The following is a 26,842-nucleotide window of genomic DNA, read 5'->3' on the forward strand; positions in this document are numbered from 1 at the left end:
AGAACTGAGTGGCATCTCTGACTGAAAGTCGAGGGACAGAAGCAATAAGGGGCAGGGCAGTGGTTGTCAGCTTCTTCAATTTGAGTGGATTCAGCCAGGGGCAGGGGAAGCATGATCAGAAACATATTTTCAAGTCCACCTCAAAAGGACCCTGAAATTTTGCTAGTTTGCGGAAAAGAATATCTCAGCATATGCTGAAGTTCTGAGGTGCTGTTTCCCATCTACTTATTTTGCACTGGCAGGCAAGGAAATGCAATGAAAACATGGGCGTAGCGCCCATTGGACAAGCAGGGTCAAATGTCCCTGGGCCCATTGAGTCAGGGCCCCCCAAGCAGACCACCCTTGTCCTGCTGCGCCCTTGCCGCCTCGCCCTTGCCCTGCCACCGCTTCTTATCTTTGCCCCATTGCGGTGGCGGCTGGTGCTGTGGCTGGGCCAGGAGACTTCTCCTTTCTGGCTGGCCAGCATGCCTCTCTCTCTCTCTCTCTCTCTCTCTCTCTCTCTCTCTCTCTCTCTCTCTCTCTCTCTCTCTCACCAGCCAGCCTAACTGTGCGACTGCGGAGTTCCGACCAAGGAAGTCGCAAGCCCATGATGTCATGGGCATGCGATGTCAATAGTCAGAAATGCGCGGGCATGCAGTTTGGCCGGACAGCAAGAGAGAGGCATGCCAGCTGGCTGGAGAAGAAGGGACTGGCCCAGTCACAGCGCCTGCCTGCCTACCTGCCCAGAAAGGAGAGGCCAGGCCAGGCCCAGCCCACATTGTTATGGGGAAAGAGAAGCAGCAGCAGCAGGGCAAGGGCATAGGCAGCGGGGCATGGGCGGTGGGGGGAGTTGTTTGTTGCCCCACTCCTTGCATCTGAACTCAGACTCAGGGTGTGTGGCTTGGGGTGTGTGTGCGAGATAGAAGGGGCCCCATCCAAACATTTTGTCCCTGGGCCCTTGGAGGTCTTGCTATGCCCCTGAATGAAACACAAGGCACTGTCAGTAATAATTGCACCCTGGTGATCCTCCCTCCCTCCTGCAACTGTTGAAATCCTGTCTGGATGCATCCTTCCCTCATCCCAATGTAAATCTGAAAGACATAGTGTGGGTGCATGGAGTCTAATTTTTTCAAACACCAAAATACGCAGGACTGTACAAAACCTTTACTGCTTGCTAGGGTTGTGTATTTTGTATTTTTTCTGTTTCGATTTGTACCAAATCCGAATCAACCCCATTTTGTATTTTGTCTGAAATTAAGCCTTCCGAATCACCTCAGTTTTGTTTTATATCCTAATTAATCCGAATCTGAATCCGAATTAATTCAGATTTAAAAATTGGTCATGTGGTCAAAAGAGTGGGTGGAGGTTATAGTGCCCAGTGAGTCGAAGCTACCACAAAAACTTCAAAGGAATTGGGCAAACTGCTGATTTTTGGTTAATTTTTGAAGTTTGCTCGTCTTTCAGATTTTCTCCATAGGGTATGATGGAAGTTACAGGAAAAGTATAGCTTAACGCGTGGTGGGGGGAAAGGGTGGCCCAGAGTGGAGTGTGGTTGGTGGTAGTGCCCAGTTGGTGCAAGGAAGCTACCCCAATTTTTTCAGAGGAATTTGGCAAAGGGCTGATTTTTAAAGCATTAATGAAGTTACGTGTCTTTCAGATTTTCCTTGTAGGGTATAATGGAGGTTTCTGCAGTCCCATAACTCCACTTGAGGGGCATTGGGGTGGCCCAGAGCAAGTGGCGGTATAGTGCACATAGGGTGCCAACCACCCACATAGGTTGCCAACCCATGAAGTACAGGGTTTTGTTGTTCTAGAGGTGTTCTGAGAGTAGATTCTCTAGTAGCAAATGAGAGTGGATTCATGGTTTTTCATTAAAAATATCATTTGCTACTAGAGAATCTAAACTCAGCACCTCAGAAACAACAAAGCCTAGTACCCCAATGGGTTAGCAATCCAGGGGGGTAGTTGGCACCCTCTATGCACTATACCACCACTCGCTTTGGGCCATCCCAGTGCCCCCCAGGTGGAGTTATGGGGCTGCTGAAACCTCCATTATTCCCTATGGGGAAAAATCTTAAAGATGCGTCAACCTCAAAAATTCTTTAGAAAACAGCCCTTTGCCCTATTTGGAATCTAGGTGCACCACCCTTGGGGCACTGCCACCCAACCCACTGTTTTGCCCCTGAAGCCCCACATAAACAAGTTGAAAGAGTGAAGAGAATGATGAACAACAACAACATTGAATTTTTTGGCACAGTGATGTGAGAATTGTGCAGCAGTTGGGAGCCTGTCCCTGTGGCACTAGCACAACAGCACAACCCATTTGTGGATTCAAACAATCTTTCAATAAAAACACTCCCTCCCCATGGAACAGTGACCATAGGTCATTTGAGATAGCAAGATTGACCAATAAGCCAGCGTGGTGTAGTGGTTAGAGTGCTGGACTAGGACCGGGGAGACCCAAGTTCAAATCCCCATTCAGCCATGATACTAGCTGAGTGACCCTGGGCCATTCACTTCTCTCAGCCTAACCTACTTCACAGGGTTGTTGTGAGGAGAAACCTAAGTATGTAGTACACCGCTCTGGGCTCCTTGGAGGAAGAGCGGGATATAAAATGTAAAAAAATAAAATAAAACTGCCTTGGTACTATGGAACAGCTTCAAATGTTCATTTAACTGAACTGGAGTGAGCCATGGCCCAAACAAATCAGCCTACTGTTCAGAATTGTTGAGATATATCATCACTGCATTTAAGAAAGTGCAAAACCATGGGTCATGGTTACAAGAAAGAGAGAAGCAACTAAAATCCTGGGGATGTCAATAGATTGACAGGTGTATTCCCCACCCCCCTCCTTTGTCTCCTGTAGTCCCATGTGGATGACCTGTCCCTGCAATGGCAAAAGTTGTGAACCCCTGGCTTAGACATCATGTCCCACCAAATTACATTGTGGCCTAAATTACATTAGACTGCTCAACTTGGGCATCAAAACTTAGATACCACTATAACTCATAAAAATAAGAAGAAAACCAAAATAGCTCTTCAAAAGAGCCCTGAACAAGTCGAGAGATTCCTTCTAAACCTTTGGATAGGGATGTGCGAAATGTTTCTGATACAAAACGTTTTGTACCCAAAGCAGCCTGTTTCGGGTGTTCTGTAGACAAAACAACACACCCATTTTCCAGATCCAAAAGTTTTGTATACAAAACAAAACATCCCTGTTTCCGCTACAAAACGTTTTGTTGTTTCGGACCTCCATTTTGTGGTGATCTCTGAGTCAGTCTCCATTTTGTGTTTGACATCTCTTTGAATTTCCCACCCTTCCAGCCTTCTGATCAGTGACCTAAATCATGGGCTGACGTGCTGACAATTCCCTCCTTGTTCCCCATTGGCTCTTTTGCTTCTTCCCACTCTTTACTGACCCTACATTGGCCAGGGGAAGGGTTGCTAACCTATGGGGTGCTGGGTTCTGCTGTTTCTTTGGTGTTCTGAGTGTAGATTCTCTGGTAGCATATGAGAGTGGATTCTTGTTTTTCACTGAAAATCTCATATGCTATCAGAGAATCTACAATGAACACCTCAGAAACAACAAAACCCAGTACCCCACAGGCTTCTGGGTGTGGGGGTGGTTGGCACCCTATGTGCACTACACAACCCCTCGCTCTGGGCAACCCCAGTGCCCCCCAAGTGGAATTATGGGGCTGCTGAAACCTCCATTATTCCCCATGGGAGAAATCTTAAAGACACGTAAACTTCAACATATCACAAAAGTTCAGCCCTTTGCCCAATTCCTTTGAAATAATTCTGGAAGTTTCCTTTCCCCCATTGGGCACTACCACCCACCACACTCCGCTCTGGGTCATCCCTTTCCCCTTGATTTGAAGTGATACATTTGCTGGAATCCCCATTATTCCCTATGGGAAAATTCTTAAAGATGTGTAAACTTTAAAAAAATTCACAAAAAAACCAGCCTTTTGCCTAATTCCTTTGAAATTTGGGTGGTAGCTTCCACCCATTGGACACTACCACCACCACCCACTCTTTTTGCCCTGGGACCCTTTTAAAGAATCCAAATCAATTCGGATTCAGATTCAGAAAATTTGGCTACAAAACAAAACAGGGCTGATTCGGATTCAGAAAATTTGGGTACAAAACAAAACGGGGATGTTTCGATTCAGATACAAATTGAAACAAGAAAATTCCAAAATGCACACCCCTACCTTTGGAAAGAAAACCCTGTGTAATTTCAGAACTTTCCTAACCAGCTTCTCGAAAAGCTTCTCCGCACAATTTATACCATGGCTTTTAGCAAGAGCTTTGGAATTGCATTGAGCTCCCAAAGATATTTGGGTATTTCTGTCTCAAAATGTTGTCTTCCAAATCCCTTTGCAAGGTCAGTTTGCATTTCAATCACACTGAATACAACACTTAACTAAACTATTCATGCTCAACAGTTTTTGCATATCTTATCTTCTGCTAATCACTCAGTGCCTCAGCTGGAATGGAGAGAGTCAGAGAAGACAATTTGAATTACAATGCTTTTCCGAAGAACAAAGCATTCTGCCCGAAACACAGTCATTTCGATTTGGAAACAAAAATCTCTGTTTTTTAAATCTTGCTTTTGTTTTGGTTACAAAACCTCCAAAATTGCCATTTTCGGGCACAAAACGTTTTGTACCCGAATCAAAATGCACAAGCCTACTGCTTACATACCATGGAAATTCAGGTACTTGTAACTTGTAATTTCCACCCTTAATTCGACTCATGATTCCACCCAATATTAGCAAAAGTTTGTAAGCACCTTCACTCTCATCTTAAACCAAAGCTTTTTGACATTTCAAATTTCCTTGGGGTTTTTTTAATGAACTAAATGATGTCAGCATTTTCTGTGTGTCTCCTTCTATAATTTATAGCACTTCAGAATGTTTAAACCACTTCAGCTATATTATCTTGTTAACCACACACAGCAGCAAAAAAAAAAAATTGTTAGAATTAAACAGCAACTGACAAAATGGTCCACTCATCTGCTAGGAAATGGAGACTAACCTTTTACAGAAATTCATTGAACATTAAGGGCTATTAGACAAGTGAGTTAAATAGAGCCTCCACTTTCAGAAGCAGTATCTGATGCTGATCTGGACATTGAATGGGATGAGCATTACAATAATTCTGCAATCTACTCCACTCTATTCTCAGAAGTTTGTAAATGAATGCTTAGGGTAAATTAAAAGTGAAAAATGACACAGGGAGTCAGTGGGGTGGTAGTGAGAGCACTATAAGCATGAGTACAGTCATTTTTATAACAGCCCTGCAATGCTTTTCACTAGAGAATTAGCACAGCTTCTACTTCATTCGCACTGAAAACAGACTGCATATATTCCTCCCCACAAACAGAAAATAGATTAGCAATTCAAAACATGGAATTTGGGATCAAAGGATTAGTGTCTGGTGCGCTGCAGATAGCCATCAATGCCCGCAGATATCAGCAACTCTTACAAAGGTCAGTTTGGACTATATTTACCAGCCGCACCACTCCCATGCAATTAAGATGTGAGCAAACCATAAGAGGGTGTCGTTTGTCCAAGCCCCATGTGATTAATGCACAGTGCTGTGCAGAGGTGTTCCTAGGTCATTTTGGAGTCTGGACCTAAAGGCCTTTGGAGCCCCTGTTATGAGCACCCCAAAATATTAATACATATATAGAATATAGGCCTGTGTCTGATTTCATTTTATATTAAGAAATAACTTCTGAACTCAAGGTGAACTGGCATACTGCTCCCTGCTCTGTGAAGGGAGGAGGCAACCCAGCATTGTGTTGTTAAAATGGATATGCAAGGAATACAAAAGCTAGGCCTGAATGCTGAATGTTATATCCATATGCTAATGTCTGTGGAAGAGGCCAGGGGCTGAACTCCTCTTTCCTGCTGCAGAAGCCAGTTTTAATCTTTGCCAGTGATTAACTCAATTGCTCTCTATAGCGATTCACATGAATACAAATGCCTGTAGACTTTATTCTTACCTCACTGCTGCTTCAGTCCTAGCCAAAATGTATTGGACGTCTCACACATATATGTTACTTTAAATATTCTCTTGTTTTCAATTACAAGAAAAACACTAGGTAGAGATACACAAGAAATAATGTAATGGCTGTCTCACACCAAATAGGATCAATTCTCTTACTAACTCCTGAATTTTAACACCTTTTGGGGGCCAATCTACTCAGAGATGCAGATTCACTTTGGGCAATGTTTCCCCCCCTCCCTTCTCAGCGCACAGTTGACAGAAGATGAGATTCAGATCTCTCTCTGGACTGGCCAATATCCTGAATAATTAAGACATTGTCCAGAAGGTAGCAGCAAGTTGTCACCTTTTTGGGGGACCCAGGAAAAGATGAGATTTGAATAGATCTATGAGAGATCAAAGAGAAATACACTATAAGAGAGTGGCTATTGGACAGAGAGTTAGCTATCTTGTGCCTACAGCAAGATTTGCTCACAGCAATGCCAGAGTTTGCTGCTAAGCCACGGGGCTAAAAAGCAGGAATTCTGCCCATGGACAGGAGCTATCTGTGACTTCTACTGTGCAGTGAGAAGTCAAGACTCCCCAGCCATGGTGATCTGAGCAACTGCACAACTCCTGTTTCCAGCCAGAGGCCTAGCTCCTTCAGCTGAAAGATCTCCGCTCTCAAAGTCTCTGATCCTGGTAAATATGCTGCAAGCCTTGGGTCCCTCCATCCTTCCCCCTCCTTCTCCCCACCCTTTCCCCCTACTTATTCCAAAACCATGCCAGCCCTCAGCCTCCCCCCCCCCTCTTTTCTGCCTGTATCTGAATTGTATTAGGCTCTAGGAAGATTTAATTGCACACACATATGGTAGTTTGGAACACTGGTTGTGGTTAGGATGGTCTGTTTAAATACTGTTAGTAATATTGATGGAGTGTTCTGCTTTTTGCTAGATTATGTTGTTAGTCTTTTATACTCAATAAAGCCCATTGAATCTTTGAGAATTGGTTTAATCTCCTTTCTTCTATGCGCCCAGATCACACATGGTCACCATATAAAAGAACTTGGTCACTTGGTGACACAATGAGCCAGACCTATTTTGTATACTAGCCAATGAGCATATTTAGTATATAAATCAGGCCTGGACTGTAACACCCCTCCCCCCGCTGCAAGTTAAGCACCATTTCCTAACATGTAAGTTCTTGAGGGCACAAACCAGGACAGACTAAAGAGGATTTGGGGTCCCCCAGGGGGTGTAACTTCAGCCCCCAAGTCCAGGGATAAGAGCACCTCTGGTGTCCTGGGGGAGGGGGGATGTGTATGCTCTCAGCACACTCCCATCTTAGTCAGATGGAAGCAGGACTTGTTGGAAAGTCCTGTCTGAACCAGTCCAGAAGGAAATAATCCATACTGGTATTAGATTTTTAAGTTTATGTTGTGACATGTTTTAACAATATTGCAGCATGTTAGTTACACATCGGTGTCTGTCCCTTTCTATTCCTGTTGTCTACAAAGCAGTTCATTTTTAAAACAAACAAACAAACAAACAAACAAACAAACAAACCCAGAATACATCTTTTGAGCATACACAGAGTGCATTTCTCTTCAGTAGACCCTAAGGGGACAAGGTACAAAGAGGCAAGCACTTACTGGTGTCTGTAAACAGCACAGGAAGAAAAAGACAAGTTACTACACTGCAGAAGTCCTCAAAAGAGGACACCTTCTAAGCATACTCAAAGTGCATTTCTCTTCACTAGACCCTATGATCTAAAGAAGAGAAATGCACTCTGTGTATAGAGAGTTGCCATAGTCTATGAGTCTATTTTCCTTCCAGAGCACCATTCTTGAGGGGATATATGGGTCATGCAAATAACTCCGACTACATGTGCTTCAAATACCTTTCTTTATGGCACACTCACACCTTAATAATGTGGAATGGGGACAGGGTACAAAAGGGCTACCACATTCTGCTGTCTATAGACAGCACATAGATTACATTGTAAAAACTGTGAACACAGGGCACAGTCTCTGTGCATACACAGAGTATATTTGTCTCCTTTAAACCATAGGTTTCTACTTAATAGTTACTGAGGTCAAGGTCAGTCACACAACCACTCTACAGTAGGGTTGGTCGTGTGCAGCACCAGGACTGAGAGAGATCCCCGTGCACCACCCCCAAGTAGCTCTAAAAGTGAGGCTAAAAGTGAGGTAGTACGACACACAGGCACGCCTCCTACCTCACATCTGGGGCATGTGGGGCACTCAGGATGCCAGCAGCTGCTTTCGGGCTGCCAGCAGCCACCTGGACCATAGAGCCGGGAAGAAGGAGTGACCCGGCAGCATACATTTCCCCAGTGCAAAGTGTTGCTCGTATGGGGTATTGTGGGATTCCTGAGGGCCGGGCTTCCTTCTCCCATCTCTGGGTTGCTGCTCTGCTTGCTGCTCTGCTGCTCATGTGGGTGCATAGGTGGCGGAACCTTGCTCATGTTCAGGCCTCAGTCAGATCATGTGAGGGAAGGCAAGTTGACTCCTGCCTTCCCCTCAGCTCCCCCCAGCCCCAGCGGTTGTGTGAATGACCTTACTATCTCTTTCTTGTTGTACTACCTACAGAGTAGGGGCAGTGGTGTTCTTCAGATTATTTTTTAAACATACTGTCAGATCCCATTCCTTGTGGGATGCTGTGTATAGCATCAGTTACATGAGCACAGTGTGCGCGCGCATGTGTGTGTGCTAGGTGATGTTGGTTTATTCCCCACCCCACCCCCCCATTTTTAAAACAGTGATTCTTCCAATCAGGGGCGTAACTAGGTTGGAGTGGGCCCTGAGACAAGATTCTTAAATGGGCCCCCCCGCCGAGAAATTTTTTAATAATAATAATAATAATTCGATTTCTATACCGCCCTTCCAAAAATGGCTCAGGGTGGTTTACAAAGAGAAAAAGGTGCCTCTTTGCCCAGTTAGCAGGGGACTTTTATTCTCACATTTCTGTCCTCATTCAAAACATACAAAAAACAGATGTACAAAATTGAGGAAATGAGAAGACACTAGAAACAATAATTATTAAAATAGGCCCCTTGCTGCAGATTAGCAAAGGAGACTTTCAACCATGCAGGGTGAGCCTATGTTTGTTTTCTCAGAATTCTGAACCAATTCAGTAAAGTTTGATTCCAGGAGGTTTTTCACAAGAGGCTTTTAAAGCCCTTTAAGACACATCTCCTCTGGAATGGAGGTGCTGCATTCACATGTTGGCCAGATTTACCCTAAGGGGAAAAAATATAAAAGCACAGCACATGCATCACAGTTCTCACTCATGTCTCAGTTCTCACTCAGACCTGGGTTGCAAAACAACTTGATAAGTGTATTTATGAATTAATACATAAATAAATTTGTTCCAGAAGTTTTTGTAATTTCCTGCCATGAAACAAGCCACTTATAGGACTTTTTAGAGGGTTTTTTTAAGCCAGCAAATTTTCCAATCAGTTTTAAATTAAATATTCAGAGACTTCTCAGTCCCCCGTCCCCCCCCAATCAAAGCCCTATGGCAAGCAGATCCCTATATAGGGGGTGGGGGGAGTGTAACCACAAAAAGGAATTCATATTCTACCTGGCAAAGGCTGAGCTGTCTGGCCTGGGAGGAGGGTCTGCTGCAGAGAGCTGTAGTGGCCACTCTGACTGCCAGCCTTCTTCCTGGGGCTTGCCAGCCTACTCGAATTCAGGCTTCACTGAGGCCTACCCGGAGGCCTCCCTGGAAGCCCCGCCCACCCGCCGATCAGCTGAGAGGCGGGGAGAAAAGGAGCTTGCCTGCTGCTTTGATTGCCGACCAGGACGACAAGCAGGAGAGGGGGCAAACAGCGCAAGTGGCTGAAGGGTCTTGGGGCTGGGCAGGGGGCAATGGGGAGTCATGTGAGGTGTCTCTGGGGGGCCCCTCAAGGCAGTGGGGGCCCCAGACGACTGCCTCCCCCTGCCTAATGGTAGTTACGCCCCTGCTTCCAATAATCTTTTCTCCCCTCTGTTTTAAAAAAGATCACACCTCCCCCCATTTTAAAAAGTGTTCTTTTCATTATTCTCCTGGTTTTATAGGGTTTATTAGATTATCTGCTTATTAATAGTAGGACTTACTTTGGAGTAAACATGCAAAGAACAGTTGGACAGTTGCTGCAGAGGCTGAGGAAGGCAACAATCTCTGCTCTGAATGAGGGTCAGGTTAGTTATACAGATCTGCTTCCTCTGGTTACTCATCTGGTCCACAAAGCTAAGGAGAAAAGACCAGTTGCAGGGGAGTAATGGCAGGAGAGAGGGCACGCCCTCAACTCCTGTCTGTGGCTTCCAGCGGCATCTGGTAGGCCACTGTGCGAAACGGGATGCTGGACTAGATGGGTCTTGGGCCTGATCCAGCAGGGCTGTTCTTATGTTCTTATGACGGCAAACATCTTTATTGAGGAAAAAGGTTGCTACTAGGAAGAATCAATCAGGCCATTTGACATGTGCTGTGGAATGCACTCTCAGTTAATCATCCGGTTACAATGTGAACTTCAATGACTAATCACTTGGGAAATATTAAACTCCCCACTCCCACCCATCACCATGATCAAAGCACTTGGTTTTGAATGGATCTGAATTTCTAGATATATTTAAAAGGACAAAAAATTTAAAATGTCACCCTTGGCCAAATTTAGATTGCTTTCATATGAAAAACAGCTTCTCAGTGGTAATTGTTCCAGCGATACCTCGGTTATTCCTCAACAGATCTGCACCAAATTTGGACAGTTGATGGTGCTTGTCTCCTAGGTGGCCCTATCCAACTCCAGCACAGCATCCCTCTAGTGGCTGTTGCTGGTATGTGCCTTATGTTTCTTTTTAGATTGTGAGCCCTTTGGGGACAGGAGACCATCTTATTTATGTGTTATTTATTTTTCTATGTAAACTGCTTTGGGACCTTTGGTTGAGGAGTGGTATATAAATATTTGTTGTAGGAATAGCAGCTGGTATGTTTCCCAGGCTATGGGAAACACCTATATCAGGCAGCAGTGATATAGGAAGATGCTGAAAGGCATCATCTCATACTGCATGGGAGATGACAATGGATGGTAAACCTCTCCTGTATTCTATCAAAGACAACCACAGGGCTCTGTGGTCACCAGGAGTTGACACCAACTTGACAGCATACTTTACCTTTAGTAGTAGTAGTAGTAGTAGTACTGTAGTAGTAGTTTTTTCAGGTTTGATGGATGGTTTCACTTTACGTCCAATAGAATGTTCAGGGCTTATAATGTCAGACTACAGTTTTACACTTCACTTGTAGGAACCTATACCTATATCCAGTGGTGACCAGTGAGGGCAGTGGGGAGGTACCTTTAAAAAGTGATTACCAAGCAGTGGCTCCCCATCCGGCATCCCTCAGAGGCTGCCGTGACTCCAGCACTCACTATTTGCTCTGTGTCACTTTCTCAAGAAGGCAGATCTGGCCATGGTTACCCATGACTTAGTCACATTATGGCTGGATACTGCAATGTGCTTTATATGGGGCTGCCCTTGAAGAATATTTGGAAACTTCAGTTGGTGCAGAATGTTGCAGAGTGATTCCTTGATTTATAAGGAATTAAACAAGAGGCTCAAATTTTAGTTGCAGAAACATTATCTTAATTAATTAATTAATTAACGTATTTCTATACGTTACTTACTTCTCTAAATTTACGTCTTTGGGCGATTTACAACCAGATAAAAACAAAAGTAAAACGTTAGTTAAAAACAGAAACAAGAAATTTAAAAACATGACAATTAATTTATTTTAAAAACACACCAATATTCTAAAACATTAAAAACAACCAAAACAATATCAGTTAATGTGGGAGCCTTCCCCAGCTCTACCTGGAGATGCCAGGGATTGAATCTGGGACCTTCTGCATGCCAACCAGATGCTCTACCACTGAACTATGATCTCATCGGCTAAAGCAGGGGGATAGGCAAACTTGGCCTTCCAGCTGTTGTTAAACTGCAACTGCAAAGGAATTGCAAAGGAAATGGGGACCAGGCGAAGGGACCAGATGATTGGGTGGCGGAAGGACATTGCTGTCAGCAACCTGTTTGACTGTCTTCCCAATGGCTTTCCCTCACTGTTCTTATTTATGGGCCTCATGTGGCACAATTATCAAGATGGAGAACTGGATTGTACCCAAGATGGATGGACTTACAAGGTGGTGTGGAACATGATCATTTAGTACAGACCCTTGCTATTTTATAATTTTCTGCCATGAAACAAACCACTTAAAGGATTTTTTTTTATTAAATTTTTTTTAATTAGAAAACAGATTGACCAATCCACTTCAAATTAGAGCTACAGAGCCCTCCTACCGCCAGCAGTGGCTGGTCCAAGAGGAGAGCTGGACCAGAGAGCTTGTGGTAGCAAGCATGACTTGTCCCCTTAGCTAAGCAGAGTCCAACCTGGTTGCATATGAATGGGAGACTGTCAGATATTCCCCTCAGGGGATGGAGCCACTCTGGGAAGAGCAGAAGGTTTCAAGTTCCCTCCCTGGCTTCTCCAAGACAGGGCTGGGAGAGATTCCTGCTTGCACCCTTGGAGAAGCTGTTGCCAGTCTGTGAAGATAATACTGAGCTAGAACTGCCTCAGTATATGGCAGCTTCCTATGTTCCTACTCTGCCTTACATCTGAGCTCAATATCAAAGCCTCAATGTGCCAAGCCATTCTAAGAGATCTAAAGGGTAGGGCAAAGTGTGTGTGTGTGTGGGGGGGGGGGGTGTTTTACCCTTTTTCATGAAGGCAAGGAGCAGATTCTTCCACATAGGGATGGAACAATGGTCCAAGGAGGGGCTTCAATTCCAGAAGCTTTTATAATTGCCTGCCACGAAACCAGCCACTTATTGGACTTTTTTTAAATTCAAAATTTTATTTTAAAACAACAGATTGACCAATCCACTTCAAATTAGAAATGTGGAGCCCTCCCACCATGCCCTACATTTGTGCCAGATATAAAAGCCTTGTGTCAAGCTATTCCATAAATATATGGGGGGTGAGAATAACCAAAGAAAGAAAGAAAAGAAATTACATACCTTTCATTATTACTAAGTTGGAGGAGGAGGGAGGCCAGCAGGGATGTGCACGAACTGGTTCATGCATTCCTGGGAGGTGGGGTCCTTTAAGAGGCACGGAGGGCGCCCTTACCTGCCGGTGCTCTACCCCAAAGCATTGGTACAGGCCTGCAGTGTACCTCCCTGCAGCCCCGGTCAGTGTCATATCAGAAATGGCCGACGCACATGTGCGTTGGCCACTTCCATGGCGACGTTGACTGAGGTGCAGGGAGGGACACTGCAGTCCCATGCGCCTGCTTTTTACGAGAGCGCAAGCAGGGGGAAAGTGGTGGGGTGGGGGCTGGCAGGTAGGCAGTGCCTCCCCTGCCCCTTAAAGAACCCGCCCCCCCTCAGGAGTAAACAGAACTGGTTCCGTACATATCCCTAGCCCCTAAGGGCCATATATATAGGCTCCGTGTTCTTGCCTTTTGCAAAAACCTGCAAGAGGCAGGAGTGTACAACATTTCTGCTCCCCATTATTTATTTATTAATTACATTTCTATACTGCCACATGCCAAAAGTTTCCTGGGCAGTTGCTCCAGGCAAATTATCTCTCTCTCTCTCTCTCTCTCTCTCTCAAATGTGTACACTGCCCCAAACTTTCATCTCTGGGCGGTTTACAGTGACATAAAACAAGTTAAAACACAAAACAAAACCCTTAACACAATTTAAAGCCACAGTCAGATTAAATGCTTGGGTTAGGAATGGAGGGAGGCCGGGACGGCCTGGGCTTAGCCCTCCACTGCACCCCCTAGCCCCCCCCCTCAGCGTGTGACATCAGACACAGGGAGCGGTTAGCCATACCCCCTATGTCTGACATCGGTCGCGGCGGGGGGGGCATGGTTTAGCTCCCAAACGAGAACTTGGGGCCATTGTCTGACAGAATACATGAGTAATTTGGATTTCACTACAAATGTGGGGCCCCGTTTGGGAGCTAAACCACGCCCCCCACGACTGACATCAGACACAGAGGGGCATGTCTGCGGCATGAGGTGTGACCCCTGAGGGGCGGTGGCCTGGGTTCTATGAACCCATTCACTCAGTGATGGCTCTGCCCCTGGCTTGGGTGAAGAGATAAGTCTTCAAGTGCTTTTTAAAAGTTGTCAAGGATAGGGAGGCTCGTGTTTCATGAGGGAGTGCATTCCACAGTTTTGGGGGTGAAATGGCTGATGAGTGTCGAACAATAATTGATAATTGATAATCGAACAAACAAATAAATAAATAAACTGGGGCTGCAGGGAGGTATGCTGCAGCCCCATGCCAACACTTTTGGGGAGAGCGTCGGGGGGGGGGCATAAGAACGTAAGAACAGCCCTGCTGGATCAGGCCCAAGGCCCATCTAGTCCAGCATTCTGTTTGGCACAGTGGCCCACCAGATAGCGGAAGCTGTGGGGCAGGTAAGGGCACCCTCCCTGCCCCTTAAAGAACCCCCGCCTCTGAACCGGTTTGAACTCCGGCATTCCGAACCGGTTTGGCACTCCAGAAAATGAGCACCAAACCAGTTCGTGCACATCCCTAGAGGCCAGTACACATGGCAGCCAGCAGGGCAGAGGCCTGGGGGTGTGCACATTGCTGGTCACTCTGCCTCCAGACTGGCTGCCTGAAGGTACCGCGCCCTGCCTTGCTGTTTGTCCTCTCGCTGCGTGGCTTGGGCAGGCTGCTTGAAAATGCCTGCCCAACGCCATGCATGTGCAGTTCACAGAGCTGCTTGTCTGGCCCACCCCAGCTAGCTCCACCTGCGGCATGTGGGAAGCATCCATGGAGGCAGGCAGCTCTCCCAGGTGTGCCCTTCCTGCCTACCTCCATTGGAAGTTTCCCCCCCGTAAGGTGTGGCAATGAGGAGGCCTGAATTTTGCTTTCTTTTCCTATGAGATGGCAAAGATGTGACGGCTGGGTGGCAGGGGCTCTGCAGCAGGTGTTGCCTACCGGACAAGCACATAGCCACCCACACAGATGGCCGCCCTTCACCACCGCCACAATGGGAGGAAATCTAGACTCCAGGGGTGGGGATTTGGAGGCCTCCCGGCAGAGGACTGGACCCCCACTCACCTGTTTTTCCATAAGGTGTGACCCGGCACAGTGCCCAGCTTCCCTGCTGCCCTTTGCTGCCCCTTACATACGTGTGGAGGCCGTCCTAGCCCTGGAGGCGGGGCAGCTGGCAGGGAATGCCAGTTGGCTGGGGGCAGCAGAAGCAGACAGCACAGCCAGCCCTGGAAAGGACGGGAGCATGGGGTGTGGATCGGGGTGCAACGCGAAGGGCGGGGTGCGGCCTGTATGGAATGCTGGGTTGCCAGCATCCCGGTTCCACTACACCCCGGCTCCACAGTAAAAATTCCAACAGAGAATGCCGCGACTAGGGTTCTTTCTGGAACCATCCTCTCAGAGCATATTCTGCCTTTTTTTGTTAGCTAGTGCAGCTCTTCCAAATTGTTTCTCGATCCAGTTCAAGATGCTGGTTATCACCTTTAAAGACCTTAACAGTTTGGACCCTGGATATCTGAAGAATCACCTGCTTCCCAGAGTTTCTGCCTGTACAACAAGATTGTTGGGGGGAGGGGTTTGCTCCATGTGCCAACATTACAGGAGGTTCAATTGCCGTGCACTTGAGACAGGGCCTCTTCTGTTGTTGCCCCCAGGCTCTGGAATGCTCCCCCAGTACATGTCCATTTTTTGACATCTGTGGCAGCTTTTAAAAAACTAAATGCTTTTTTTATTTTCTCAGGTTTTTACCCTTTCTCTCTGCTTGTTGGTGTTCTTATGGTTTTTAATGTTCATAATTAATTTTAATATTTTAATATGGTTTATAGAGTTTTATTCTATTTTAACTTTTGTAAACCGCCTTGTAAGGAGTTTCATAAAATGCAGTATAGAAATTGAACAATAGATTAAAAAATAAAATTGGGCCGAAAGTCTTTCTTCATACATCCTGTTAAAATGTGTTATTCTCCTGATTGTCTAGAGTTAAGCAAAGGCCTTAAAGAGGAGCATGGCAGTTAATACTGAAAGGGCACTCTTTTGTGGGGTATAAGAAAACTGAGTCCTTCACAGAGATTTTAAAGATCTGATTATCAACACTTATTGCTACAGTACAAAATTTGGAAGCAAACTCAGTATCAGATCTAAGGACACCTGTTCTTGCTGTTAGCCTAGATTAATATGTGTGTGTGTGTGTGTGTGTAAGATATAAATGAATATTTTAATAATAAAAGCTGATGCTACTTTACTCCACATAAATGCCTGAAGGTCACTGACAAATACTTTTTTTAAAAGAACATTAGATGAAAGGTTATTAATGTGTAAAACAGTAATAAATATATTAAAAATATGGATAATATGAAAGCCTTATTCATTCATTCATTCATTTTATTTATATACCCCCTGTCTCCAAAGGCTTTAGACGTTTTATAAAAATAAACACAATAAAAACAGAATAAAACCAACTATTAAACAACAATTAAAATTTAAAACATTCAAAGATTACCACAATTAAAAATTTAACAAGCAATTAAAAATTTAAAGCATTCAGAGATTATTAAAAGCCTAGCTAAAAAGGTGTGTCTTAATGGTTCTTGTGAAGGCTGATAAAGATGTTAAGCCACGAAGGTCTCTAGGGAGGGCATTCCACAGCCCAGGCGCAACTATAGAGAATGCGCGCTCCCGAGTTACTGCCAGATGAGCTGGAGGTATATATTGACAGAGCTCTCTTGATGTTCTTAATGTGCGGTGGGGATCATGCAGAAGAAGGTGCTCTTCCAGGTAACCTAGTCCTAAACTGGGTTACTAATAACAATTAGTAGGCCACACTTACTCTCCTTAGTGTCCAGAAATATCCTCAAACATACAAATACAATGAATATTTATATACCGTTTATCAACAAAGTTCCAAAATATATGTGTGTGTACACACACAAACCTATGATAATATTGTAGTTATCCCTGATCTTTCATCCCTAATCACTTTTTGGATTAAGTTTATTCCATTTTTCAAGGTCTTGCTATTAGCTTGCCATTAAAATGCATCTAATGTTTCTTGTAAGACTATCATAGGAAACATTTTTAACAATGAAGTAAAAAGAAAAAATATGCCATTTCCCTTTGTACGGAAAAGATTTGGCATTTATAACAAGTGCATTTTACTATGGGTACTTAGGATCAAACCAGGCATGATGTGTTGATTTGTAAACAGGATTTGCCATGATGTTGAGTTTTTATTTTTATTTTTAGGGGGAAAGCAGGCATATTATATGGAATCAAGGCAGAGCAAATAGCAGCTTTGCAAGGAAGGAATTTAGAGCAAGGAAATGGCATGGTGGGAAAATGGCACCAGAGCTCCAATAGACAGCTGTATCTTTTCCTAGATTGGGCCAGAAGCCAGACTGAAATTGATTGAGGAATCTTGTATCATCCTCAGATACTTGGACTTAACCAATGCACCTCTCTGTCTTGGATCTGAGTCTCCATTTCAGGGAAGTAAGACTGTCACAGAGACAGGAACCTGTGCTATGAGCCTGGGGAAGGTGGAAATCACAATAGAGCATTCTTAATTGCCAGCCACGCAAACAAAGGTCTTAGGACAAAGGGGAATCTGAGCTGTTTGGGTTTGTGATTCTTTAGCAAAGCACCAACGAAGCTACCACTCCAGTTACAAAGTGCAGAGTTTAGTTGCTGCAGTTATTAAAGTAACACACATGGAGATCACTGTAGAGTCTAAACTAAACTGATTTATTGGTGAAGTACATTTGAGATAGAAAAGACCTATCCTATCTACCAGCTAAATAATGAATAGGTAGGGAGGGAGAAAGATGTTTCAATCTTCTCTCTAGGATGAAAGGAAGAGGACTGACCCACTACAGGAAGTACCCGAGGAGTCAAAGCAGGGGTCATAGGGCAGAGGCAAGCAGGGACAGGTGAGGAGAACCTCACTAGTTACCTCTGCTCCCAATTCCTCTAGTGGTCATTAGGATAGTTCGTGCAAAAGGTTGATGCACTGGAACACCATCTCTCCAACACCCCTTTCCATCGCCTGTTGGACCGGCTCACAGCTATCTTCTCATGAAGCATCTGGAATCTGTCTCTAGGCAGTGGCTTAGTCAATTGATCTGCCACCATCTCTTCTGTTGGGCAGTACTCCAAGTGGACTACCCCTTTTTCTTGCATGTCTCGAACACAGTGATACTTTATGGGAATGTGCTTAGTTTGAGACTTCATCTTCTCTACCTGGGAGATCTGGATACAACTTTGGTTATCCACAAACATTACTGTGGGCTTTGGTGCCTCAATCTCAAAGTCTGATAGTAGCTGGTATATCCACACCACTTCCTTGCACGCATCAGCTGCGGAAATTTATCTGTGGGTGAGAGCGCAACGTGACTGCTTGCGGCTAGTCCAACTTATGGCTCCATCTCCATACAAGAACAAGTGTCCACTTGTGTACTTGCAGTCTGTTCTGTATTTGGCCCAGTCTGAATCCATGTATCCCACTAGTCTGGGATTTTTGCTTGCTGGGCTCTCCAACATGTAGTGTGCAGTACCCTGTAGGTATCTTCCCAGTCTTTTGACTGCAATCCAATTATTATTGATTGGTGCATTTACTTTTCTGCTCAGGATTCCCACTGCTGAAGCAATATCTGGCCTTGTCATTGTGGCTATATACAGAAGCTTTCCAATTGCTTTTCTGTATTGATTGTTGGCTGGTAAAGGCTCACTGTCTCCATCTTGCTTCTAGAAATTTGCATCCATTGATTTACTGACTTCATTGGCATCTGTCACTCCCAGGCTTTCTGGAAGATCCTTTATCTTCTGCCTCTGGTTGAGAAGGAATGTCCCATCTCTGATAGCCATTCAGTCCCACAGTAGTAGTGAAGCTGGTACCCTATACAACTGTATAGGGTACCATTGATTGATTGATTAAGTGCCGTCAATTTGGTGTCAACTCTTAGCGACCACATAGATAGATTCTCTCCAGGATGATCTGTTTTCAACTTGGCCTTTAAGGCCTCTCAGTGATGCATTCATTGCTGTCATAATCGAGTCCATCCACCTTGCTTCTGGTTGTCCTCGTCTTCTCTTTTCTTCAACTTTCCCCAGCATTATGGACTTCTCTGGGGAGCTGGGTTTTCGCATAATGTGTCCAAAGTATGATAGTTTGGGCCTGGTCATTTGTGACTCAAATGAGAATTTTGGATTGATTTGTTCTATTGTCCATTTGGTTTTTTTCTCTGGCTCTCCATGGTATCCTCAAAAGTCTTCTCCAGCACCAGAGTTCAAAAGCATCTACTTTTTCTATCTTGCTTCTTCTAAGTCCAGCTTTCACATCCATAGAGCGTCATGGGGAAAACCATTGTCTGAACGATTCTAATCTTTGTAGGTATAAACACATCACGACATCTAAATATCCTTTCCAAGGCCTTCATTGCAACCCTACCAAGTGTTAGTCTGCGGCATATTTCTTGACTGCTGGATCCTTTAGGTCGATTCCAAAAGGCAGAAGCTATCCACCCCTTCAATGTCTTCATTATCAATTCTGAGGCTGGTTACTGTACCCATTGTCATTAGTTTAGTCTTCTTTACATTTAGTCATAGTCCCATTTTTTCACTGTGCTCCTTGACTTATATCCATAATGCCAAAATAAAACATATATTAAGGATGTGGGCTTAGCTTGAATATCATGGAAAGCCCTGAACACTACAGGCTAAACCATAAGGTTTTTTGTTAATGGAATTTGATTCCCTTAACTGTGTCTTTGATCATGGAAAACTTGAATATAAAGAAACTCAATTGAGGGCGGGAGGAAGAAATAAATATGAATATCAATAAGGAATATCACACCATTTAAAAGGGTAAGAATTCACATACAATTTACCATATGCCTGAAAGTGGATAATTTATTTAGTGAAAATTTAAGTCAGGGCATTAATCTAATTCAAATCATCCACACTTATTGCTACTACCATGGCCTAGCAACATAATTATTTTGAGAATTTTCTGTTCAGCCATTTCAAAAAGTATTTTTTATTTTAAAATTTATTTTTTAAAGGTGACCCAGTCTACTTCGAACTGCAGACAATGGTTCACAAAGAGTGATGGTGGGCCACCCACAGAAGACTTGTAAGCGATTCCCATGACTAGGAGAGATCTGGCTAAGGGAGCCTAGCCTGGTGTCTCCTGGTCGTCTGCTGCCACAGGAGCCATATGGCTTCCAGCAGCAAACTACCAAAACTACCCCTCCCCTTAAACGAGGTTAGCAGAGCGAGCACTCCACTAACCCCGTCCCTGTTTAGTTGATCGTGTGCTGCCATAGTGTGGCTCCACGTGGCAGCAACACACGAGGAGACCACCGCCTGGAGGCTAGAATAAGCCTCCTGGCCCCGAAGGTCTCTCCAGAATGCCATGTGTACTTGCGTGGGGCAGCCTGGAACTTCCGGGGGCCAGGTGGCCCCCAAACTCTGCAGCTCCCATTGGCTCTGTGATGGAGCTGGTAGTTGTGTGGGCGGTCAATCCAGCCGCCAGGGCTCTGCGCAGGATCGCCTGCAGGGAGAGCGGGCTAAGCCAGCTCTCCCTGCAGACCCGAAAGAGGCTCTTCTCATGGATCGTGTGAAGAGCTTCCTGGGCATGTGTGCTGCTTCCACCTGAGTCAAAATTGCATTCTTGCTTCTTCCAAGTTTGGAATAGTTCCATCACTCCTAACAACTGCAAGATCACAGCAATGAGTCTCTCATTGGAAATAACAAGGGGCTAGTCGCTACAGCAATTGCTAGTAGCGATACAGCCTCTCCCATATTGGGAGAAGTGGGAATGTGGTTTTGACTCACATGAAGCCAGCATGCATGCCCTGCTCTCCTGAGGGGAGGCATGCTGCACTGTATGTGAGTCAGTTAGTGCCCTCGCTGTGGATGACATTCATGGTTTTGATAACTTTCTGTTAAACCATTCACAACTTATATCTTGAATATCCTTGCCATTACTGTGGCAACTGGCAATCATATATATTAGATGCTGCTAATCAGAGTTCCACTACTGGTTCTCCACCTGTGTGGCCTACTTTGACAAGGAATATTTCAGGAAATATGTATTCCACTGTGACAGCATCAAGTGTCTGCTGATTAAGCCACTGGTTTATTTTTAAATTTTGCACATGCTCTATTGGTTTATTTTTTAAAAAATTGCACACACTTGGTTAATTGGGCATTTCTTACAGCTATGTTCAGAATTATCCTCTATATGTTTTTGTTGGACGTTCTTCAATGTTCTCCAAATTTTCAATGAATTCACCAGGTTGCTAGCTGACTGGGGAAATGGCCAGCACTGCGATTAATTCTCCTGATTAAAATTGCTTTCCTGAAATAGGAATACGACAAATACGAATACGATAAGTATTTATATACTACTTAACACAAGTTCCCAAAGCAGTTTACAGAGATATAAATGGAGCAGTTTTGTCCTCTGGAGTAAAATGTTCAGGTATCTATATGATAGGCAGGCAGAGAAGTGTCTCCAAAGTGGAGATGGATTGCTACTGGAGTTGCTGTTTATTAAATGTACTATTCAAAACAATTACTAAAATAGTTATTAATATACTGATTTGCCCCAGGAGCTGCACTGTAACCTCCACACATTGGCAGGACGTTTTGCCCCAGTGACGGAACTGGCATCCTGTGCAGTGCAATGCAATGAGTGTGGTTGGAGAGTTTCACATGCTGCTGTGCATGTATAAACACTGTTGACAGTGTTGGCCCCAAAGGCAGCTCCATGCTGGTGTGAAGTTGTGCAAACACAGTCGTGCAACAGGACACCCTTTGGGAATAGTGGAGTCCTGTTGTGCAACTGTATTCACACAACTTTATGTTGGAGTGGAGCTGCCCTGGAGTGCAACCCTTATCAACGGTATTCAGACTTGCCCAGCAGTGCAGGCAGCACTCCAGCTGCCCACATTGCATTGCATTGTATTGTGTGGTATGTGGGCCAAGGTTTACAATTGGTAAATAAGGTGGCATATGAATGTATCAATCAATCAATCAATCAATTCAGAAATAATATGTTAATAAAATGTTGGACATAATTCTCCAAAACTTGAAGCACTTTAAGGCACGTTGATTCCAAGGGAAAAGAATTAAGTGAATGTTCAATGCTTCCACTGGAATTTAAAAGTACTTAACTTTACATGGATACTCTTTGACTATATATGTATAAATTTCCCTTTAAAATTAAAGCAGTCTTCATATCAAATGACTTGCACCTAAACATCAGATAAGCAGCTAGGAGATTCCATTATTCAAGGTAATTTCCACACACACACACCGCCTCCATTGGGTCTGCTTGATTTTGTGGTGAGATATTAATCATTTCCTCTAGCATCAGATGCATATATAAGAGCATCAAAGTCTTACCGAGTTTAGTTCAAGAAGTTGAAGCATACACTGCAATGCCTACAATGCTGTCCTACAGTTTGATCTTCTTTTGTATTGGAGTGTATGCCACTTGTATGCCAATGGCCAGAAAAAGGTCTATTACGGAAATACAGGGAAAGATCAGGACAACTATTAGGGAAATCCAGGATGAACTGGAAACTGTGAAACAGGTAGGCTGTGATGATAAACAGAAACTTACTGTGTTTGTCTAAATTTTAAACCTTTTATTGCCCATTGCCACTAACTAACTTCATTCTGCATTTTGTTTTCAGGAACTGAAGATTCCAGAGGTAAGAAACTAAACCTGCAGTCTGTATGATGCACTCTTTGCTGAGAGTAAACACTTGAGCTCAGTGAATTCATGGGACTTGCCTCCATTCAAAGGAATGGACTGTAAATGTTTGTTCTTTTCTGAAGACCATGTAGTGGGGGGGGGGACAACACATGGGAGTCACAGTAATAGTCATGTATGATTTGTAGTGAACTACAGAAGTGTAATGAGCTGCTGAAAAGAACTCTCCTCTTTCCTAACTATTTGTTGCCATTTGCTGTTTGCAGATGCCACTACGTATCCCATTCAACAACACAAATGACGTAAGAAATTAAAATTAATATTTCCTTATTACGAATGACCAGTAATTTCAAACATTGTGTTTGAGCTGCTGAGGAAAGTCATTTTAATTTGCAGGACAATGGGATGTGGGGGAGGAACACTTGTGCAGCCTTAGGATGTCATGAAATAGGAAACATCTTTGGATTCTGAAATACGAAGCTCTTCTTTAAAATAACAGATTTCCCTTAGAGCCCAGGACACAGTCCAACCAATCTGAGATCTCACTGATTCTGATGGAGTTTTGCAGAACAGAATTTTGTATCATGCAGAAGAAAGACACCAAATATATTATATATCATCAGGGGTGTAGCTAGGGGAGAGGGGGCCCGTGTTCACCCACTCCGTGGTGGCCCCTCAGAGCGAGGGAGATAATGAAGAAAATAGGGAGGGGTTTAGCTGGGGGGCCCAGGTTCTATGAACCCATCTGCTCAATCATAGCTACACCCCTGTACGTAATCTGTGGACAGACAGTGGTGCCATTATAATACCACCTTCAGCTCTTTTAAAAAGAGTGTCTATCTTCCTTTGCAAATATTTCCAATAAAGGGTGGCATGCAGAATATCCACCCACAAAGGAGATGCCCCTCCTTAACCTGGGTCAGAAAACATACTAACTCCTGACAGAGACTTGCATTTGGGGCGCTATACAAATGTGTTAAACAAACAAACAAACAAACACACACACTACTTCTGAAAACAGTATACTTGACCCGGCTGAAAGCTCTCCTGAGGAAGCACAATCAGATGTAAATGTGAGCTGGTGCCCTTGCTTAAATGACTGTGGCCTATAACATGCTACTCTGCAGTAGCCTTTGAATTCCACCCCATGGTACTCTGTGTAGCTTGGATGATTTGCACATCTAAGAACTGTACTCAAAGAAATGCTCTCATTTCAGAAACAATGCATAGGATGTTTTTTGAAAATATATACTGACATACTCAAGAACTCAGTGAAGAATGAAAGTTCTACGCCCTATAAATGCATCATCCGAAGACTTAATTATTTGCAGGAATGGATTCCACAAAAGGTAAGTGGTTCTCTTTCAGTTTGCTTTCCCAATGATAGTCTGAGACATATTTCAGCATTTCATGGGCAGAGTTGCTGTCATCATTCACTTCAGAGGCAGCTCTTGGTAGAGCTGGATGGATCATTGTTATTGTAGTACCACAAGGTCTAGAGCAGGCATCTCCAAACTGCGGCCCTCCAGATGTTGCTGAACTACAACTCCCAGCATCCCTAGACAGAATTTTTTTGTGGCTGGGTATGCTGGAAGTTGTAGTTCAGCAACATCTGGAGGGCCGCAGTTTGGGGATGCCTGGTCTAGAGTCTTCAACAAGTTCATTCCCACAAATTCTGTTGACATTTGGAGAGTGGTGAAACATGGCTGTAGTACAGGCAGCCTAATCAGGAAGATCTGCCTTCTTTACTGTGATATGAAAAGAGGTCTTTGCACCCTTCCAACTAGTGCAGCATCCTAAGCAGGGTGGGTCAGTCAGAGCTGATGGTTTCTGCTCTAACTGTTACCAAATTGGACATTCCTTTGGCAATCGCTGAATGATCGTTGACACTTTTCTGATACCACCTTATAAATCTTGGTCACCTACTGGAGATCTGGAGCGACTCCCCAGCTGTTCTCAAATGCATCAGGCTGGCCAAAGACGCTCAGTATTTGCTCTAAACAATGAACCCACATGGACACTTGGACTGCACAGGGGCTGAGAGGGGAGTGCCGATGCTGCCTTGCCCATTGCTAGGTCAGGCCCTCATACCCTAGGGGCCTCATACCCTACAGAAGAGAACCTCCCAATACACTCCCCGTTAGGAAAGAGGGTTAGACGGAGTGTAAAGAGTTTGATTTTCATCACATCTTTTTTTTCTTAAATAAAGGAATGTCTCCAAAAATGTGCAACAGAAGAACTACCCCCTGCATATGACTTCAAGAAACTCTCAGAAGACCTTACATTATTTATAAAGGAATTGCCATTCACCATTTCATGGCAGTGAATCTGGATCTTCCAAAGAACCATTGCTTTGTTGTTCAGGAAAGAACTGTGAACATTGAAACTGAGTTTCAGTGAAGAAACTGAATGCTTGTGGATTCTCAGCAACACATATTATAACAAAAAATGGAATCACATTCTTGGGTAATTTATAATATTAGGATGTTTTTAAAAAGCCTATTTAAGTTGCACTCCTATGCATACTTACTTGGTTGTATGTCTCACTGAATAAGACATCTTTCCAAGGAAATGTGTATAAGATCAAGCTGCACATTTTTAGACGTGTGTGCACAATGGAACCATTTCCCATTTTGACATCTTTGTCTGTTTATTTATTTATTTATCTATGTATTGTAATATTTATTTTTTAAAGATAAGTATTTATTTCTGAAGATAAAATGAAATAATTGGTTATTCTGGTAATCATACTGTTGAACTTGTCTAATTTTGAATTTGGTTCTCCTTTTAATGGCCACAACTCCCAACTGAAGTTAATACACAACACAAACTGCACATCTCTTTCAAATGGGCACTGGAGAGTGATTTTTGGCCACGACTTTTAGCCTTGACTTAGCAACCGTCTAACCTCCCACCCCTGTCGGCCACTACTGTATCCCTTCACTGCTTCCTTCTGCTGGATAGTAGTTCCTAAGAGTCATAATCCAGGATGAAGGGATCGTTATTCCCTGCCCTGTCCAGCTAAGCTGCTAAAGAAAGGAAAGAAGGGAGGGCAGTTTGAGGCAAATGATGGAATATGGGAATCTATCCCCTTTAAGCACTTTCTTAAGGGTTTCCTTTTCAGAGCATATCTTTCCTGTGGAATTCTTCCACATTTGAGCACAGCTGGGAGGGGGAGAGGGAAACATGGTATGGTTTGTTAGCCAGCTCTACCCCCAGTTAGCCAATACCCGGTTCTTTGAGGGAGCCTACTGGCAAGCACTTTTGTAGATCATGCCCCCAAGTCTCATTGTTTTGTCTATGATTGTGGTTATGATGCTGCTTATTTAAAAATGATTGTTTGGAATGAAGGTCAAAGGCAGAGGAACACATTTATGTAATACGCTACATTGCATGCCTGTTATAATCATGATGTTTCTTATAATCAAAGACTTGGATTAGGAGACCTTCAGGGTCACTTCCAGCTGTGAAGTTATATCATGTTATGTTTCTTGTGGATATCTAGAACTTATTGTATTTCAAATATAGCCTCATGTTCAGATTTAAAAGTTAAATATTAAATAGGCAAACAAGTTATATATGGTATTATTTGTATGATTAATGATAATATTATTTATATGGTATCTGTGGTGCTTCAACTTGCAAATCCGGCCAACAAAAATGTGTTGATGATGCAATTTTGTAATTAGCAGATTGCATGCGTTTGTGAATTTTGTTACAAAAATAAATAAAAAATGAATAAGCTGTGTTGCCAAAGTTTGAGGTTTTATCTGTATTGTGAGATACAGCATTATGGTGATTGCTAAGACAACAATAGGGCAGTGCTCATGGTGGTTACTCGGCTATGCAAAGCCTGCTACCTAGTTTGGGAGCTGTGCATGCTCCCGATTGGCCATTGGGAGAATAGTGATACAACAAGGAAGTAGAAGAGGGAAAGGATCATCTGCAAGCTGGGTACAGGTGTGGGAGGCGCGGGAGGCACTGGATGTGATTTCCCACCACCCTAACTCTGGAGCTAGGTACATGTTTTGGGCTTGCTGCTGCGGCTGCCTCCATACCCAGCTTGCAGACATTTCCC

This window comes from Hemicordylus capensis, chromosome 2 (genome assembly GCF_027244095.1).
Source record: "Hemicordylus capensis ecotype Gifberg chromosome 2, rHemCap1.1.pri, whole genome shotgun sequence".
NCBI classification, from domain to species: Eukaryota; Metazoa; Chordata; class Lepidosauria; order Squamata; family Cordylidae; genus Hemicordylus; species Hemicordylus capensis.